The following is a 19,032-nucleotide window of genomic DNA, read 5'->3' as shown; positions in this document are numbered from 1 at the left end:
CTCTATGTCAATCCACCTTTGAAATAAATGAGAAGAATACATTTTTAGTAAGAATCAGACTCATGTACAGGGAGAGAATTTTGATGATTCAAAATCACAGAAGTTATTTAGCCAAGACTTTCAACCATTCATCTTAGAAATGAAGATGCTAAGTTCCAAGAGGTTAGACAACTTAACTTCTACAACCTTAATCAGGGCCACAGTTGACATGATCAAGTTCATCTGTATCACTGCAACTATAACTTGGGCCTCAGTGAGGAGAAAGAGTTGTACTAGTTATATTCTGAGTTCCCTTCCAGCTATAGAGTCCGGCTAGTCATTACCTCTTTTCAGGAAATATCCAGGTCCTGTGTTTCCCATTTGATGCTCTATTCATCCTTATTGCATTTTTGAGCATTAGGAGACAGATGTAGAATAATGTGTAAGGTACATCACAAGCCACATTATTGTGAACTCTTGGGTTTGCTGGTGGGACTTGTTGGTGGAGGGGTCAAGGTCATCCTAGAAATTTAGATGGTAGCTTTGATATCTTTATAGGGAATAAGAGGACCAAGGGCTGGTCCAAGGGAGCAGCCATTGGAAGGCACTGTAAGAGCCTGGGTGATAGAGTGAGGTGAGAGCCTGGATGTGTGGCGGCCCTGACTATGGAGCAAATGTTCACCCTCAGTTTCCCACTTATCCTGTATGAGCCCTTGCTACTCTGGCCCCATCCGCATCTACAGCTGTGACGGTTGGCTAGGAACATGGTAGTGGAGAAGGATGAGAGTTGTAGACGACTCTGCTTCAGGGGCTGACAGAGCGTGTTCTCAGGGCACTGGGGGCCCTCACAGAATGTCCTGTAACATGCTGCTTTAGGAATCAGCAACCCAAAGGCCTGGAGTTTAATTTCGCCCTCATTTAATACAGCACTGTGCTGAGTCCTGCAGATTCTACAGTGAGCAAAAACCCAACAAGGTCACTATAGTCTGGTCACATGTCTCTACTGGGCAAAGTTGCCTCATATAATAAACTCATTCAGAGTGGATTTCAGCACAGCGTCAGACTCTTTTAGGAGTGTTTTGTCATGAGCTCATCTCTATCCAGTTCCCCAGAACTGTCTACCCCCTTTGACCTCTATGTTCCAGAAATAGTGAATTAGTAACTATTCTCCAAAACCCCCATAATCTCTCTCATCTATACATCTTCGCACTTACTTTTCTTTCTCACTAGAATTGTCTTCCCACTACCTCTTTCCTTGTTAATCACTTTGATTCTCTTCTTAGATAGCCAGGAATCTTTTTTTTTTTTTTTCCTCCAACCCCATCCCAGGTTGAACTGGGTGTGTTCCCATGGCACCTTATACCTCTCCTATCAGAGCTTTAAATTGAACTGTGTGTGTTCCCATGGCACCTTATACCTCTCCTATCAGAGCTTTAAATTGCCTTTTGCTTGGCTGTCACCTCCACTGGGCTCTAAACTCCATGAACATAATGTCCCTGGTGGGTTTTATATACCAGCACTAGCTGGCTATTATTTTATATTATTTTATATTATTTATATATTTTATAATTATAAATATTTTATATGCCAGCACTAGCACAGACTCTGGCCACAGGGTCCACAGGTATACTGCATTTCAATTTAATTGTTTTCCTTTGTAATTCTGTCTTCTTTTTGGAATGATTTTTAAAACATTACTCTGAGAAGGCATCTGTAGGCTTCATCTGGCTGCTGAAGGAGCCTGTGGCATAAAAAATTTTAAGAACATCTGCTGAATGCTCAATAAGTATATGATGAATGATGAGTTAGACAAATAATGGGTGAAATAAAGTAAATTAAATGAGAGAAAATTCCCTACGATCCAGCAAGGAAAGAAGGTGTGACACCAGGTCTGGGAGTTGTGAGAACCTGCTGCCCATGAATATGATTTTATTCCACATGATAGAGGTATGAAATTATAGAAAAGGCTCAAAGTTTCTTGAATACCCAATATGTCTGTGGCCTGTGAAAACCTCTTGGTTGCCTTAACTACCACCAATCCCTTCCCCTTTCTTCCATGCTAGCAAAGCTTATCTCCTATAAGAGTGCTAAACCAGCCCAATATTTCTTTGTGGTTCATCATGGCTATGGCCCAATTCTGAACAATAATATGTACTGGGAAGTCTGCCAGGAACTCATGGGAAATATGTCCTTCTTTGACAAAGAGTGATCTTGGAGAGAAGCTTTCGTACCACCCCGCCTTTGAGCACAGCTCTGCTAAGGTGTGCAGTCTAGAAGTATGGTGACCATCTTATGTCCAAGACGCAATCCATTTGAGGATGAAGAGAAAATACACTAAGGATTGCAGATAGAAGTGGTGGAGGATCCTGGGTCCTCAATAATATGATTATCATTAAATCATTCATGGCATCACCCTATTCTAAACATCTTTATATGTGAGATCATTAAATATCATTATTATTTAGCCCATTCTTTGGTGGGTATTCTATGACTCAATGCCTTCCTATCTCAAACAGCAACACAACCCACTGACAAGTTTGGCTGCCATGAGGATCAGAGCTGTACTCAGGAACTAGCTAAGGACACCACTCCTTGTTTTCAGTCATCAGTTAATATTTCCCCCTGCAAAATTCAGATTTGTTCAATAATTATTTTTGCCCTCAAATACACCAGACAGAAAAGATGAGCATTGGCTTCCTAGTAGGGAAATGACTTCATGATCCTATAATCACACATCAGCAGCAGACCTTGCTGAAACATTACTATATATCTAACTCTCCTGTGCCCTGACCTAACATGCCAGGCCTGAATTAAAAACAGAATACAGAAAAGGTTAAGTTCTGCTTTTAGATTGAAGGTTGCTATGATTCACACCAGTCCCAGGCATCACTTCTCCCAATTCCAGCCCATCCCCTAGGGTGCCTCCTGTCATCTTGCACTTTCTAATTCTCTCAGGGGATTGACATACTTTTCCAATGGACTATAAGCTCTTTATAGAAGTTAGGGACAATATCCAGGGATTACTGTATCCTTCTTCAGTATCCAGGCAGAGAGTCAATAAGTGTTATTTGATAATACTTTATAAAAGATTTAGGACCACAGGCAATCCTCAGATATATTGGGGGTTCAGTTCCAGACCACCACAATAAGGTAAATATTGCAATAAAGTGAGTCAAATGAATTTTTTGGTTTCCCAGTGCATATAGAAGTTATGTTTACACTATACTACTGTAGTCTTATCAAGTGAGCAATAGCATTATAACTAAAAAAGAAACAATGTACATACTATAATTTAAGAATATTACTGAAAGGGCTATCTTTGTTTTCAGCAACTTCTAATCTTTCTTGGTGGTGGAGGGTCTCGCCTGGATGTTGAAGGCTGCTCACTGATCAGGGTGATGGCTGCTGAAGGTGAGGGTGGCTGTGGCAATTTCTCAAACGAAGACAACAGTGAAGTTTGCCACCACAACTGACTCTTCATTTCACTTGAACACTCAGAAGCAATTGTAGGATTGGCCTAATTTCATGTTGTTGTATCTCAAGGAGGCCCAAAGAGAAGAAAAAGAGATGGGAGTGGTTGGTTGATAGAGCAATCAGAACACTCACAACATTTACCTAGTAAGTACACTACCTTATCCTGATCACAGATCACCCCAACAAACATAATAATAGTGAAAGGAATCTGAAATGTTGTGGGAATTACCAACATGTGACACAGAGACATGAAGTGAGCAAATGCTGTTGGAAAAATGGCACCCGTGGACTTGCTCAATGCAGGGTCCTCACAAACTTTCAATTTATTAAAAACATGCAATGTCTGGGAAGCACAATAAAATGAGGTATGTCTATATTCATGAGAGTTGAGAGTACATAACATAGTCCCTGCAGAGAAAGCACCTGTATAAAAAGATATTTATGATTCCAAGCAGCATGCACTCTAACAACTGTATGAAGGAGAAAGTCAAGGTCACTTGGGTCTGAGATGAGAGAAGACAGCCCCATAGAAGAGCTGTGCCTCAAAACTAGTCCTGAAAGTGGAAAAGACTTAGAGAAGAAGAGAAATGGAAGGACATATCTGGTGGGATACCCAGGGTAAGCAATGATGGAGGCAAAAGGACTTTCAGGGGAGTGAAGGATCGATGTTAGTTCCATATTTTTCTTTAAAAACAGGAGAGGTAGTTTGATTTTACACGCTAGAGGGTCTTTATTGTAAACTTAGGCCTTTAGACTTCCTGTTATACAGAGAACCATTAAAAGTTGTAGGAGCGAGTTACAAGTACGTACCTTGCAAATGCCACTTACTATACCTCTTGCTGTAAAATCTAAGTCGCTCATTGATGACAATGCCAGAGGCTCCACTGTCAGTCAGGAGATTATTAGGTGGTGGAGTTATCCAGACCAAGGTTTCCATCACCATGGTGAACAGATTATATAGGACAGACTCAAAAGCCTTCCTGTCTCTTAACTGTTGCTTTCTGCTAACAATCATTCCTGCTAACAGTCACTTGATTTGAAGGACATTCCCAGAGACAAATTAAAATTATGGTCTTATTCTTCATTCTTGACCTGAAGGGCAGAGGCCTATAAAATCCTACACCTCACTTGATAACACATTGTCTGTTGCATTAATCCCACAAGACCCTTCTCTTATTTCATTATTTTCTCTTCCTTACCCCAGAATCCTAATCACCATTCCTTTCGCCTCCACATAGGCATTCTGATGTTGTTGATATGTGTATCTTTGTACATTCGGCATTATTTTGTATTTAACAAATTTGAATTTGTTTTTTAAATTTGGACAGATGGCATTATACTTCAAATCTCATTTTCCTACTTTTTCACTCATAATTTTGCTTTTAAAATGTATCTATATTGCATTTCAAAATATTACATATCTAAACACTGATCATATTGCCTCTATTTGTTGCATAGTTTTCCACAGAGTACAACCACCCCACTTACTTATTTACTGTCCTATGAAGGGCACCCATGAGAATTCCAACTCCCAATTGCCACAAGCAGTGCTAAAAAGACATTTTTGTGCATGATCCCTTTGCGATAATATCTCGGGGATTTGTTCAGAAGTGGGTTTGCAGAAGTAGGATGATTATATAATTTATTGTCTTCCCTAAGAGGAACATTTTGGGAAGTGAAGGGGGCACTATTGGTAAATTATGGCCAAACCTCAGGTGTTCCCTGCCTTCCTGGCTAACTTGTCATCTTCACTTTAATTTCATTAAGATTGTCAGATTGCTTTCTGAAATGATCATACTCTTTACACTTCTTCCAATAATCAAAGAGTTCCCATCACCCCCATATCCTTGTAAACACCTGGCATTACCCAGCTTTCCAGTCGTGACATTCTAATATGTCTGAAGTGGTCTCTGTTGTTCCAATTGCCCCTTCTGATACCAATTCACCATTTGAACTTCCTCTCCAGTGATTTGCTTCTTCATATCCTTTGTACATTTTTCTTTGAGTTTTCCTGCCTCTTTCTGGTCAATTTGCAAGAGTTCTTTGTATATTTTATGTAATAATCCAATGTCACTTTTTTTAGAGGCAGTTTTAAGCATTGCAAATTCTTATCCTAGTCTGTCATCCGTCTATTAAGGTTGTTTATGAAGCTTGTCATTTATGGTTGACAAGGTCACCATTTTCTCTTTAAAAATGAAAAGACACTATTATTTTCTTCTCCAAGCTCTCGCTGGTTCTCTAGTTCTTTGCATATTCTTTACAAAACAACAGTAAGATCAATAGTAACTGCAATGTGGCCTAAGATATAAGACATCTTGGCCTGTGGAATAGGATACTAAAGCTGAAAAGGACTTTGGATATCACCTGGTTCAAACCCCCGCTTGACAGATACAACATTCCAAGTCCCCAAACAACAAGTGCCTTGACCAAGGGCCAAAAGCACAGGTCTCCTGACTGATTCCAGGCTGGGGTCTTGTTAGCACACCAGGCACAATGTCAAAGTGTCTCTGTTACTCCAGCCAGTCCTAATCAGGACTGACTCACTCTCCTATTGCCCAGGCTACAGAGTGAGTCTAGTTTTTGTTGCACAGTTGACTTCTTACCCAAGGTTTGGGGTGCTAAAAGGCTAAAATGCTTTCATTTACGATGTCATTATTATCAGCACATGTTTATTTGCTGCATTTTCGACATTTCAGAGTAATGCCAGAGACAGGTGACCTCACCTTGCTGTGGATAGCATCTCTGAAAAGAGCCCACCTAACCTCTTGAACCTAATGTCAACAAAACTCGGCTCCGTGGCTTCCTCTGTTTCACTCTCTCGATGCAAAACACATGGGCCAAATTTATGTCACTGCAATTTGCCTGGCAGCCTGCATTTAAATCACCAAGGTTTGCAGCTCCACGTTTTAGGGTGTTGTTTGCAGTCCTGTAGCCAAGAGCTCTAAAGGAACAAGAGCCCATGACGTCTTGTTAGCCAGCCGGATGTGATGGGGCCCTCCTGGCAGACTAATTAGTATGCTGCAGCATATCTGCATATCTCTCAAGTAGACATTGTTTGTGTCTTTCCTCAGTGACAGGGGAGACTGTTCAGTAGGACATCTTACCTTTTAATATGCAGGGTTTGTTAGAAGAACAGCTCAATTCATATTTCCCTGGTTTGATGGTAAGTGAACAGCAGTGGCAATATTAATCTGTAGTAACCTGTCAGTGAACTCTACAGCTAATATGATGTAGTTATGATTTTACCATCAATCAGGACTGAACAGGCTCTGGGCAATCCTTACAGCACAGCCTCAAAAAATCTAATTGTGCAAAAGCTTCTTTGGTTTCCAACATTTCTTTTTTATCTGTCACAGGCTTTAGGCCTAGTACACAACCTTTTATTATTGGCCTTATTGCATTAGCTTGTTGGACAAAGGAGAAAAGGCTAAAGCAGAGGGTTCCCCTGCATTCCATCATTTGTTTGCATGCAGGATTTTATTTGACAGTCCTGTATTGTTTTAGATGTAGATAAAAATTATCAGGACATATGGCATCGCATGAACTTTTGAACTGCCAATTGCCAATGTGCTCTTAAGGACTAGCGGCATCTAACAATTCTGATCTACCTACAGAGGCAGAGATGCCACATGGACAACCAAATATGGTCTCTCCAGGGAACTGCATTTTAGAGTCAACATAACCTTGCATGTTCTCCTTGACCAGTTTTTATGCAGGGGAGGAGTAAAATCACTTAGAGATGGAACATTAGCAACTGAGATGATCTTTAGCTAAAATTAAGGTTGAATATTTGTGATATGATGATAAGAAGCAGTTTACTTTCTCCAAGAACCTGCACACACAGTGTGAAGTAGCATGGGGCCGCATGGCCTCCGTTCATATGCAGAACATTTCTCCCCTATGTCTGGACACAGTCAGACTCTATTCCAATAAAAGCATGTGCATAAAACACAAATCCACATCAAAGTAGCTCCAGCCCTTGAGTCTATAGGGTTGGAAGGGACTATGAGACTTATAACATATAAAAACAGTTAGGAAGATGAACTATTAAGTTTATCCATTTAGGCAGTTTTAATCTTTTGCATCTTAAATGCGATTGGGCCTTTTGGAACTGGGAAATTGCTAATCAGCATGTTGGGTAAATGTTTCTATTTTAAAATGTGCACATTTAGAAATAACAGCTGGCCATAAAGTGTATATTTATGTTTGTGATTTAATGTATCACAAACTTTATATTTTATTTCATTTAGCTTCACAAAGAGACCACACTCTTTTTTTTTTTGCAAGCCTTATATAACTTCTACAACAGCTTTATGACTCAAGATGCACATATGATGATAAATCAGATATGCCTAAGTTTTTCAAATCTGAAACTCCTTCTAATCAAAAAAATTAAGGATTATATTCACTTCTTACCCTGTTACACTTATTTAAAGATTCAGTCGAAAATTTCTATTCATTAATCAGGAAAAATCTGCATAGAATTACAGTGATTGTCTTTTGAAACACTGCACCCTTGCATCAAAGGAAACAGATTGTGAATAAGGGCACATCAACAGCACAGCTGAGTGTTAACTCTTCACAAGCCAGCATGCACATTGTCCACAACCTAATAAAAACATCTACACAAAATGAGGAAATGGCTGTGACATCCTGCAATAAGCGTGCAGGAACGCGCCTTGGAACTACCGAGACGGCTTGCTGGAGCAGAAAGACAAAAACAGGATGTGAAAATTATTGCAGGAGTGGTGGTGGTTTTGAGAGTTCTCTGGCTACCTCTCCATCATTTGTGAGATTTGTTTTTTTTATTTAATTGTCTCTAGAAGATTCTTTTCAAATACATAAATCTAAATGATCATGAGGAAGCCCACCTGAAAACATCTCAGCTTTGACAGACCTCTTGGCAATTTACAGCTCCTTGTGTAACTATGCCTGACAATGTGGTTGGCATACCCCTAACACGGGCTTTTGTCAATACAGGAAAATGTTTGCATTTGTCAGAGCAGGTTTATTCCCAAAGCATCACAGCTAAAATGTGACGAAGAGTACTAGATCCTACTGTGTTGTTATTAACAAGAAAAACATGACATAGAACATTCCTGTGAGCGGTTTCAAAGTCTGAAAACTAGGAAAGAATCCAAAACTGAATGATTACCCCCAAATAAGAAATCTAGGCAGTCTAACCTAGATGTTGCTGAATATTCAATTTTTTAAATGAAAAAGCATGTACAGAGAATAGCAACTATATGCATGCAATATCCATAACAATCAAAAAAGTTCTCTCCAAAAGTAAAAAGTAAAAAGTACTAAGCAAATGAACAACATCACTTCACCAACATTCTTCTTGGGTGGGCTGGAAAAAAGATAACTGGATTCATCTTATCAATGTCTCAATAACTGTAAATCAAGAAAATACACCTTTCAAGAGAGTTCACTGAAAACAAGGGCAAAAGGTTTATAGAGGAGAACAGGAGATAGAGACCTGGGGGCAGACGGATGGTGAATTTCCTTTAAAAAAATATCTATCTGGTTATAGTGATAGAGAAAGATATAGAGTTATGGGGAGAGGAAGAGGGAAAAGCTGACGAAACCCACATATTAATTAACTGTAAATTTAAAACAAATAAACATTACTATGCAAATTGTTTATATTTTCAAACATTCGTCCCTACATGTGTATGTGTAGATGTAAAATATACCTTCTCATGTTATCACCAATGGTTTTTTAAATAAAATGTCTATTAAAGTGCATCTTGGGTACATATAATTCTAGCCAGGTTTGTACTCATTGAGAATATTTCCTAGACCCCAGATAAATTAATATAGTTTCATATAATTTATGTTTTTTTTTAAATTATACTCTTGTTTGGAAGGAAAAGAGCAACAATTATTCTGGTAGTCTACTAAGCATGGAAAGAACTGAAAAATGTAAAAGTCATGATGGCAAAATGTGTGAAGTTCAGCAGGCAACGAGAGGGAAACAATTATAAGCTCAGTTGGTCAGAATACAATAAAGCTGGTAAAAAAAAATACAATGATTAATTTCAAAATCATTAGAAAAACATCAAGTAATGCATGAATCATTGGATTAGTCAGCTCCTCTTATATTTTGTAGCAGAAAAATGAGAATTGTAATTCAAATCCAATCACATTTACTCTCATTCCTTTTTGGATAACATTATGGTATCAATACAAAAATTTAGATCAAGGCTGTAGGTCAAATGAAATATATGCTATGGGTCAAATGAAGTATTTGGTTGAACTATATGAAACTGTCATTTTGTGGGACACCTGGGTGGCTCAGTAGTTGAGCGTCTGCCTTTGGCTCAGGGCCTGATCCCAGATTCCCGGGCTCCTGGCCTGCTTCTCCTCCCTCTGCCTGTGTCTCTGCCTCTCTTTCTGTGTCTCTCATAAATAAATAAATAAAAATCTTAAAAAAAAAGAAAAGAAATTGTCATTTTGTAGGTCAAAATCAGTTGAGCTTTAGCAAGTCCAGGTGATCCATGGATCTTCATATATGTTGTAATGGAGGCAATTTAAGATAGTTTTTGAGGTCAAATGGGCATGTATGGATTCCACCTCATTTCTACACTTTGTTAGCTATGAACCCTCAGGTAAGTTACATGCTTTTACCTCTCCGACAGTGTCCCCACCTAGATAAAGGCGTTGTGGTATCCACTCTTGGAGTGTCATGTGGATTAGGTGAGTCGTCTGTGTATAGTGCCTCATACAGGGATTTGCCCCACCTAATGAAAGAGTAATTCCCCAAAGGTATATTTTAAAGTCAGCAGTTTAGAACTGAGAAAAGAGGGACCCTGAGATTCTACTGAATCTTCTAAGATGCCCCACAATTTTAAGTGTTCTGGGCTTCTGGTCACCTTCCAGAAAAGCCACACCTAACACAAGCCAGCTGTCCATATAGGTGAGGGCATCCCACCAGAACATCTGCTTTGAATCAATGTCAGCTTCATCTTCGAAAGATATCCTAAATCTTGTTTCCACACCTCACTCTGCCAGGGACAGTAGAATTTAAAATAACCAGGAAGACACAGAGAATAATTCTTTGAAATTCAATAGCCATGAAATTGCAAAGTGGAGTAGGTGGGGAGCTTATGTCAAGCCCCTCACACTTCATAAGCAATTTGATAACTTCTCAATGTCTCATGATATTAATCCCACTGGCCTTACATATTTGGGTTAATTTCCTTTGGGGTAAGCTTTTTCACACCCCACCCAGCCAGAGAAGTAAGTGCTTATCAAACTCCGGCGGATGCTGATGGGTGGTTTCTTTTCAGTGAGTCCAGGTCTCCAACACCCAATCTGCTCTCCCCACAGAAGCCTTCCGAGTGAATTCCATTACCGACAAGCTTTCTGGCCGAAGGACACAGAGCCCTGAAAATACATCTAACAATAAGCTTGTGGCTGTGATGAGTGATTTCCATGTAATATTTCACTTTGTTCTCACAAGTCTACAGAAGTTATCACAGCCACTTAGAAATGAGGAAACAACTTCAGCCTTACCAAAATCACACTACCAGGTGCCAGAGGATCCCAGCGTTGGACTTCTCTGTTATTACACCTTGGCGCTTCTGAAAGTCAGGAATAGCCTAAGAATCGACAAGCTATAAAGGATTCTTTTTTTTTTTCCTTATGGGTAGAATTTCTACATCAAATAATCAGCTAAAGATGACTATCCGCCCTCAATACCTCCTCCAGCTCATTCCCATTATTCTTCAAAGTGGGTCAACATCACTCTGTCTTCCATTAGTGATTAAAGGGTGGTTTTCTCCTCTGTGATTCCCAGTGTTTTACCTTTAAAGGGAACTCTTTCAGTGAACTGATACATTGTTTTCCATCTTAGCTCCATCCTTCCAATCCTTGGAAGTTGGGTATCCTTCCAATCCTTGGAAGTTGGATATCTTTCAACTCCGGCAACAGTTACTCGTATCACAGGTTTTCCTGGTGTTAAAAATACCAGATTTTGCCCACTTGCACCTTTAGAATCCGTGCAGGCCCAGGATCTCTGGCACAAATCAATATTCTCTGTTAGAGAAGTGCAGGAATGAGCCAATAGAATTAGCAGAGTAATTTACTGTGCCTCTGCTGCAGCTGGTAGGGACGGCAGAGGGAAGCCAGCAGATGTTTGTTGGATAATGGCGGCTTCCCCCAGTGGTCAGAGCCCAATGCCCATACTCCATTAGCAGTCTGTCGAGCTTAATAAAAAAAAGGATAAAGAAGATTTGGGTTTTGTCCATTTGTAATGCCAATTGAGTTCGCCTCCTACTATTTCATTACAATGTTCCGTGCTTTTTATGGTTATAATATGGAATAATATCATATGAAGTTTTAGATTTGTTGTGATGACAAAAGGCAAAGGTTTGGACGCAGACAGGTCAGAAACTGTTACTGGGGTCACAGTTTCCTATAATTATAGAAACTTCCTATAATGAAAGTGTTCAGGAAATCATGGCCATTGGTAACCCACTACCAGCTTGTTGGAAACTAAAATGGCAGCAGGAAGCATGTGGAAGAACATGTGGGGTCTCCTGTGTCCTTGCAATGGAGTAATTTACAGAAGTTTTGTTTTCTTTTTCCAAAATATTAATGAATAAATTTGTATCAATAAAACACACAGTCAAGCAAAACCCTGTTTCCTTAGGATTAACTTCTGTCCTTGCCGTTGTGCCCAACCACCTGGGAGAGAAACCAAGATGTTGAGGGCAGCAGTACTCTCTCCTACAAGGCTGCTGAGGGGGCAACAGTACATATACTATGAACCCACAGCAAATCTTGGTATGCACTTTGGTTTTGTTTATTTTTTTGCATCTTATTAATACCCTGAAATGTTTATCGAGGCATATTCAGTCAAGATATATTTTCTGAGGCTTACTATGGCAAGGTCCTGAGTCAGGTTCACTGGAGAGATGATTTATAAATGAGTGTGTAATAAATGTACGAATATTAACATGTATAGGAAGATTGACACAAACTTTGGGGGGCAAGGCCAGGGGAGGGTGTTTACAAGAGGAAAAGATGAGACAACATTATTTTTTTAAGAGCCACTTCAGCTTGAAGTCTTGGTGGAACTTGCACAACCAGAGGGGTGGCGAGAGAAAGGGGAAGGAGATGGCCAGGTCAGAGGCACAGACTTGGTCAGAGAACAGAGAGGAGCTGCGTGGGCTGGACATGAGTTGGTGGCAAAGTAGTCCCATATAAGCCTACAAAAGAAAAGAGCCTAAAGCTTAGAACACTTTGAATGCCAAGCTCTGCCATGTAGATTTTATGTGGTGGACTAATGGGCACTATTGAGGGGCTCTGAGCACCATCTGTCTGTTCTGTGATTCATGAAGGTCATTGGTCACTGAAGTGCAGGCTGAATTTGTGGGTATGGAGTAGCAGGAAGTTGAAGGATAATGAAGGCATGAACTTTAGGAAAATGAAATGGAAGCTAAACTGAGGATTTGATGTTAAGGGACTAGAAAATGCAGTACCTACCAGATAACTGGGTGATGTGATGGGAGGTTAGTAGTTCAAGAGGAAGAAAGGGCCAGTGGCAACTGAGGTTTCAAATCTTGGGAACTGGGTGCCATTAAAAAGCCAGACCGCTGAGAAAAGAAACTGATTCGGAGACACTGCTGAGTATCTCAGCTTGTCAAGTGCTTTTCACGCAGCGTTTCATCTCATGTTCACAATTTTTATTAGAAGCCATATTATTCCCACTTTACTTCTGAGGAAACTAGGACTCTGATAATAACCAATTTGCCCAATGTCGCACAGACAGCATGTGGAAGAGTGAGGATTTGAACTCATTTCTGTCTGGCTTCAAGTCTATACTGTATTCCAAAGGTTTTCCATCTGTGCTGTCAAGAATTCTAGAAATCCTCAGAGGCTCCTTGGGATCTCCTGAAGGGACATGATGGACATTGCACCTCTGGGGTCCCATCAGACTGGCTTAAGATTTCCTTCAGTGAAAGAGCTTTCCTATTAGCAAAACCAGCATGTCCTATTTCATCTTAAAAGAAGAAAAGAAGGAAAACAGTGTGGCTTGTTTTTGGACACACTGAATTTGAGAAGCACACGGGACAGGTGAAAGTGTCCAAATGTCAAATATGAAGAACTGATCTTAGAACTGAAGGTACAGGTTCAGGAGAATGTGGAGGGGAATCAGTGCAAGGGGCTGCCTAGTTCCTTGCTGGTATTAGCTTTCTAGTATAAATAACCACATTCTTGCATTTCTAATATTAGTAATCACATTTAACAGTCATGTGCTAGAAAGGGTAAAAGTTCCTACTTGCCCTGTGATGCTGGATGTTGCTCTCTTGAATGTCTACACACCTCTGCTCCCAACAGTTGGGTATCTAATTTATCAAGAGCACTTGGGCTTATTCCCAAACCAGTTTTTTCTAGTTGCATTTGTTTTTATAATTCATAATTTAATTAAATAATATGTAAACTGGGGATCCCTGGGTGGCGCAGCGGTTTGGCACCTGCCTTTGGCCCAGGGCGTGATCCTGGAGACCTGGATCAAATCCCACATCGGGCTCCTGGTGCATGGAGCCTGCTTCTCCCTCTGCCTGTGTCTCTGCCTCTCTCTCTCTCTCTCTCTGTGACTATCATAAATAAATTTAAAAAATAAAAAAAATTAAAAAAATAAATAATATGTAAACCAATGCAATATGAATGCAAAGGAAATAAAGTTTTTCTTTGAAAAATAGGTTGAATTATTTGGAAAGAATAGACAAGTTACTTTGCCTTCAAATGAGATGAGAATGAGATTATTATATAATACTGGAGGAAACCATAAAAACCTAGACAGGTTATTATTATTATTATTATAGCTTCTACTACAAGAAAGTTGAGTTGGCCTTCAAGCATCAGACCTTGGACCCTACATCAAAAAAGTGGGAAATTAATGTATATTGGTAAGTTTGAGATAAAAATAAATTGCTACATGGGTTTATATGTATTAATTTTTATGATGCTTGTTTAAAATGACTTATTTACTAACCTACAACTACTAACTGACCAAGTAGGATGAGAACCCATTTACCATGTATTTCTAGCCCTTGAACAGAAAGGGGATTTTTACCACTTGAACCAGGTCAGTTACTTGACTCTTCCGATCCTTAGGTCAAACCAACTAGAAAACTTGGCAAGGAACAAAAAAATTGTTGAACTGGGTTGGAACTTCTAGAACCAATCAATATGAGAGGGGGCAGGGGCGAAAGTTTAGACTTTAAATGACTTAATTATGATTTCCACTTGGAAAATTATGTGGAAAGAAATTTTTTCTTATTTTAAATATATGTAGGCTCACTTATTACTGATCAGCACAATCCTGTCAATCTCCATGGTCACATAAAATAGGGTTCCAGGCCAGGCTAGCAGGGAATGGACCGCTGTGAAGACATTTTTAACTGTGTACGCAAGGTCAGATTTTACTTTGCTGCCCTGGAGAAATACGAGGAGCTGGAGCAAACAGAAGGAGAGGCCACACTGCTCCCCAACAGCTGCTGCATCGTGACCCGGAAGCCCTGAGCGTTCAGCACCAGCCATGAGGCCTGTGTCTCTAATTGGCACTGCAGCCAGTTAAGACTCTTCCCTTTGTGTGCCCTAGACTGCCAGAGCCAGAGAGAGAGAGAGAGAGAGAGAGAATAATATGTGTGTGTGGTGTGTGATCACCTGCTTCCCTTCCCTTGTTGCCATGGGTTACAGAGCCCAGAGCCAGAGAGTGGGGCCAAGCACTCGGGGTGGAAATAACTGCGTCAGCCTCTGAGAAAAAGAAATTAGAAATAGGGAGCAGGGAAACAATGGGCAAAAGAACAAAAATCAACATCCCAAGGCAGCCCAACTGTGAGCAAGGAAGCCAGGCCGCCGAAAGGAGAGCAGCCCTTCATAAATCTAGCTCCCCCCAGACACGTTGGTCTAAACACGGAGGAAGAGAACAGAACAAATGCAAATGTCTACAGCAACCCTATGCCTCCAGCCCCTTGGGCCTTTTGCACAGGTCTAGGATCCACCTTGCATAAAAACAAAGTCTGTTAAGAGTTAAGTCAACAGCTGTCAGGGAGTCCACCCTATGCATAGCATTGCGGAGTACCAGGCACTGAGCGGAGAGACGTACCAACAGGCAACAGGAAGGAGGCTGTGACCTTGGAGAGGCCACTGTTTAATTAGACATCTGAAGTCTGTAAGTCAGGCTTGTTGTGAACCCTGCACCCAAATACTCATTACTCTTCTTATTTGATGGCCCATCAGGGAAAAGAATGTCTTCCCCCCTCTTTCCTTTAGCTTCTGAATATTTTATATGAAATGTCATAGCTTGTAGAAGTAGAGGGGACTTTTCAACAAGGTCCAATCCCCTGATTTTATGGCTGGGAACACAGGCTCAGAGAGGTTAACTGCCTTGATCAAGATAACCCAGCCTGTTTGGGGCTTTTTTTTGTTTGGTTTTGGTTTTATGTGTTTGTTTGCTTGCTTGCTTGCTTGCTTGCTTTCTGCAGAGAAAGAAAAGGGGGGGAAAAGAGTCTTAAATGAGCCAGCTAATGTTTACTTATATCAGTCTCAGATGGGCTAGCCAGGAGGTGAGAATCCCACATCTCTCAGAACGAACTATCAAGAGAAGAGATAACTAAGATCCCTGCTTTTCCGAGAGGGCCACCCACTGCCTCTGGATAGGAGGCCAAGGGCCTCTTGCCAACAATGTTGCTCAGTCCAAGTCTCATGGATGGCAGGACATTTGGAGGATCGTTAGGACAGACATGCTAGTGAAGGTGTGATCTACAGGCCTTTCTGATTCAGCCCATGGTACCACCGGGAGCTTCCAGGAGCAATTTCTTCCTCCTCTGACCCCTGTCCTCACTTACTACAGTGCCTGCTGACTTTTGCCATCCTCTCCTTCCTCAGGTCTGTGGTGAGCCTGTGTACTTCCCCGGTTACCATCGGCTATTGGCAGGAAGCTAATTCAACAAGAGGTTGTGACTAATCTGTGTGCCTGAAGGGAACTAGTTTTTTGATGCTATATTGCTGACTAGCCACTTGCCAACTCTCTTTCCTGCTCTATCTCCACTTGTTAAATACGGTGAGGTGGCCATTCTCTTTTTTGGCTTCTAGTGTGTCTTGCTACCTCAAGAATTTAGGCTCTTGCATTAAAACATGTGAGGAGTGGTGTCAACTGTAGGCTTCTGGCAGCCACTGTAAAAACGTGATCGCCACCTGATGCCAGTAGGTGGAGATAACTATGGCCACTTGACTCCATGAGCCTCCAGAGAAGGCTAACGTCAGAGAGAGAGGAGCATGACCCCTCATAGAAGTGTGGCGAGGTGACCCAGCTCTTCCGTCTCCCCTGAGCTCCCCGTGGGAGTAGGGTGGGGAGAGCACAGGTTTCTTAAAGGGCAAATCAATGATTCCAAAGCTTCTGTGAATGTTCGTCAGGAAGCCCTAGGGAGCTCTGGCGCTGGGAACACACAGGAGCTGTAGGCCTCACCTGGGAACGCAGACTGTCCCCGGGAACCGCAGGAGACAGGTGTGCCCAGGTTCACGTCCCACCCACAGTACCACAGCTATTCCAAAGGAATAGAAGGGAGTTCAACTTCTCTCTGCTAAACAGATTAATCCAGATCCTAAATCCTGCTTGTTGCTAATGGCTAGATATCCCTGAGATGGATTCCTCAGGCAAGTCCTTTGATCTTGCAGGCTCTCTGGGGGCTGCAGATTTCTCTCAGTAATCAAAGCCCATAGATCTTTTTTCTTTAGAGCTTTATCTATACTCCGCGAGTTTTGCAAAATCCTTAGGCCATGTCCTTCTCTATTTCACTTCACTCTTGTTCTTCCTCTATCCAAATCACTTATTTACCTCTCGCTTTTGATCTCCACGCAGAAATAACCTCTCAGAGGTCTGGCATCAACGACACACCAAGAAGAAATGTTTACAGAGCACCTACTGGGTGCCCCCGCAGGGCCAGGGCCAGGGTATAACTGCACACGTGGCAGATGTGCTCTGTCCTCACCACACTCATCTAGGGAGTCAAAAAGCCAGAGGTGGAAGTTTCTGTTGAGAAGTAGGAGGTTGGAGATGGAGAAAGGGAAACACAGCTACAAAGGCCCCCAAGTCAAGAGAGCGTATGGCATGTGAGAGAAACTGAAAGGAGCCCAGTAAGTCGGGGTGTAGACAGCAAAGGAGGGACGGTGAGAGACGGTGTGGCAGGAGGCTGGCAGAGAGCAGGTCGCAGAAACCTGCAGACCTTCTAAACCACATCAAGGAATTAAACTTATCCTGTGGGAAATGGGAGACATTGAATGTTATAAGCAGGGGGTGGTGCGATCAGATTTGAATTGTAGAAAGATGGACGCAAGACTGAAGGGGCCTGGGAGCATCGACAGGGAGACCAGTTAGGAGGAAAGTGAGTGGGGGTAATGACAAGAGTAGCGGCAGTGAGGATGAAAAATCTGAACAGAGACTTAGTTAAAAGTGGAGATGCCATCTGACAGCTGTGTGGGCTGGTGTGTGAGAAGAGCATGGGCTGCTGTGAGAGGCCTCATTAATTACCAAATAGGAAGACATAGATGACCCCAGACGTCAGTCGCTGGTACTTGCCCAATCACAGCCCCAGCTAAAGGGACGGGTCTAGAGGAGCCTGTGTTAAACAAGGCCACCCTACTCCACCTGGTCCCAGTTGATGAGACCAGGGGTAAGCTCCTGACCCAAAGGCAGGCTGTCCAGAGGCTGGCCAGCAACCTGTGATGTGGGCCTGTCCTATCACTAGAAGCTGGACCAGCTAAATTGGCTCTCTTGAGAATATAAACTATGAAAATGCCAAGAGAATGAGTCAGTTAGTAATAAGAGCTGAAGTTTGAAAAGGATGGAGCAAAAGGAAACATGAGCAACCTGGCGCTATAGGGAAAAGGAAGACATGAGAAAGCAACAGTGGCCAGTCCACAGAGAGGATAGAATGCAACAGACGGCAGAAGTAAACAGATAAACCAATAGAGGGTATCCCTACAGTTCCTGAGAGCCACAGAGAGCATAGGTACTTTCTAGAACTATCTCAAGCCCTGAGCATATTCTATTTCAAATGCTGTTCCACAAGGATCCTTGCAATAAATCACCTCCGTAACTTGAGAGTCTTTGTTCATTGCAACAAAAGAGAATTGCCAAAACACTCACCTAATATTTTGCCCAGTGTCATGTGCTTGACTCTGCCCATCTTGCTGCTTATCTCCAGGGTGGTCCAGAGATGCTTGTTTGCCCTAGATCCCTGGAGGAAGGAATTGTCATCCTTGATGACTTTACAAAAGCCGCCGTTGGCCATACTCAGTAGGTACATCACAATCAGAAAGAATGTAAAGCTTCATTCCAGAGATTCTGCTCTATGGCAAAATTTTAAACCCATGATGTGTTTCAGTGGGTTGAAAATGTCTTTGAACATGTGCTCCCGTATCCAGAGCTATGATTAATTACTGGTTGTTGCTGCTGGTTATGCCTGCAGCTCTCAGCAAGAAAATGAGTAAAAAGTATTTGAGCTTTTACATTCTCTATCTGACAAAGAGCCTCTTTAAAAGAAAGAAAGAACAAAAGAA

At 41.5% G+C, this 19,032-nt stretch overlaps 1 long non-coding RNA gene across 3 annotated transcripts in view; it reads right to left on the bottom strand.

The window, feature by feature from the left end:
• Nucleotides 1-18,775, bottom strand: part of LOC112668155 (uncharacterized) — a 40,705-nt gene extending 21,930 nt beyond the window's left edge. The window contains exons 1-3 of one of the 3 annotated variants that reach the window (XR_003141519.3): nt 18,620-18,775; nt 3,266-3,516; nt 1,609-1,720 (exon numbers count right to left, since the gene is read on the bottom strand). This is a non-coding gene — a long non-coding RNA (uncharacterized LOC112668155). Of the gene's footprint in view, nt 1-1,608; nt 1,721-3,265; nt 3,517-18,619 lie in introns of those variants that run through there. The other 2 variants (XR_003141518.3, XR_003141517.3) reach the window with 2 other exon arrangements.
• Between the last annotated feature and the right edge of the window lie 257 nt (nt 18,776-19,032).

Source organism: Canis lupus, chromosome 36, assembly GCF_003254725.2.
Source record: "Canis lupus dingo isolate Sandy chromosome 36, ASM325472v2, whole genome shotgun sequence".
Taxonomy (NCBI): domain Eukaryota; kingdom Metazoa; phylum Chordata; class Mammalia; order Carnivora; family Canidae; genus Canis; species Canis lupus.
Note: the sequence above shows the minus strand (reverse complement) of the source record. Positions and strands in the feature narration are given on the sequence as shown.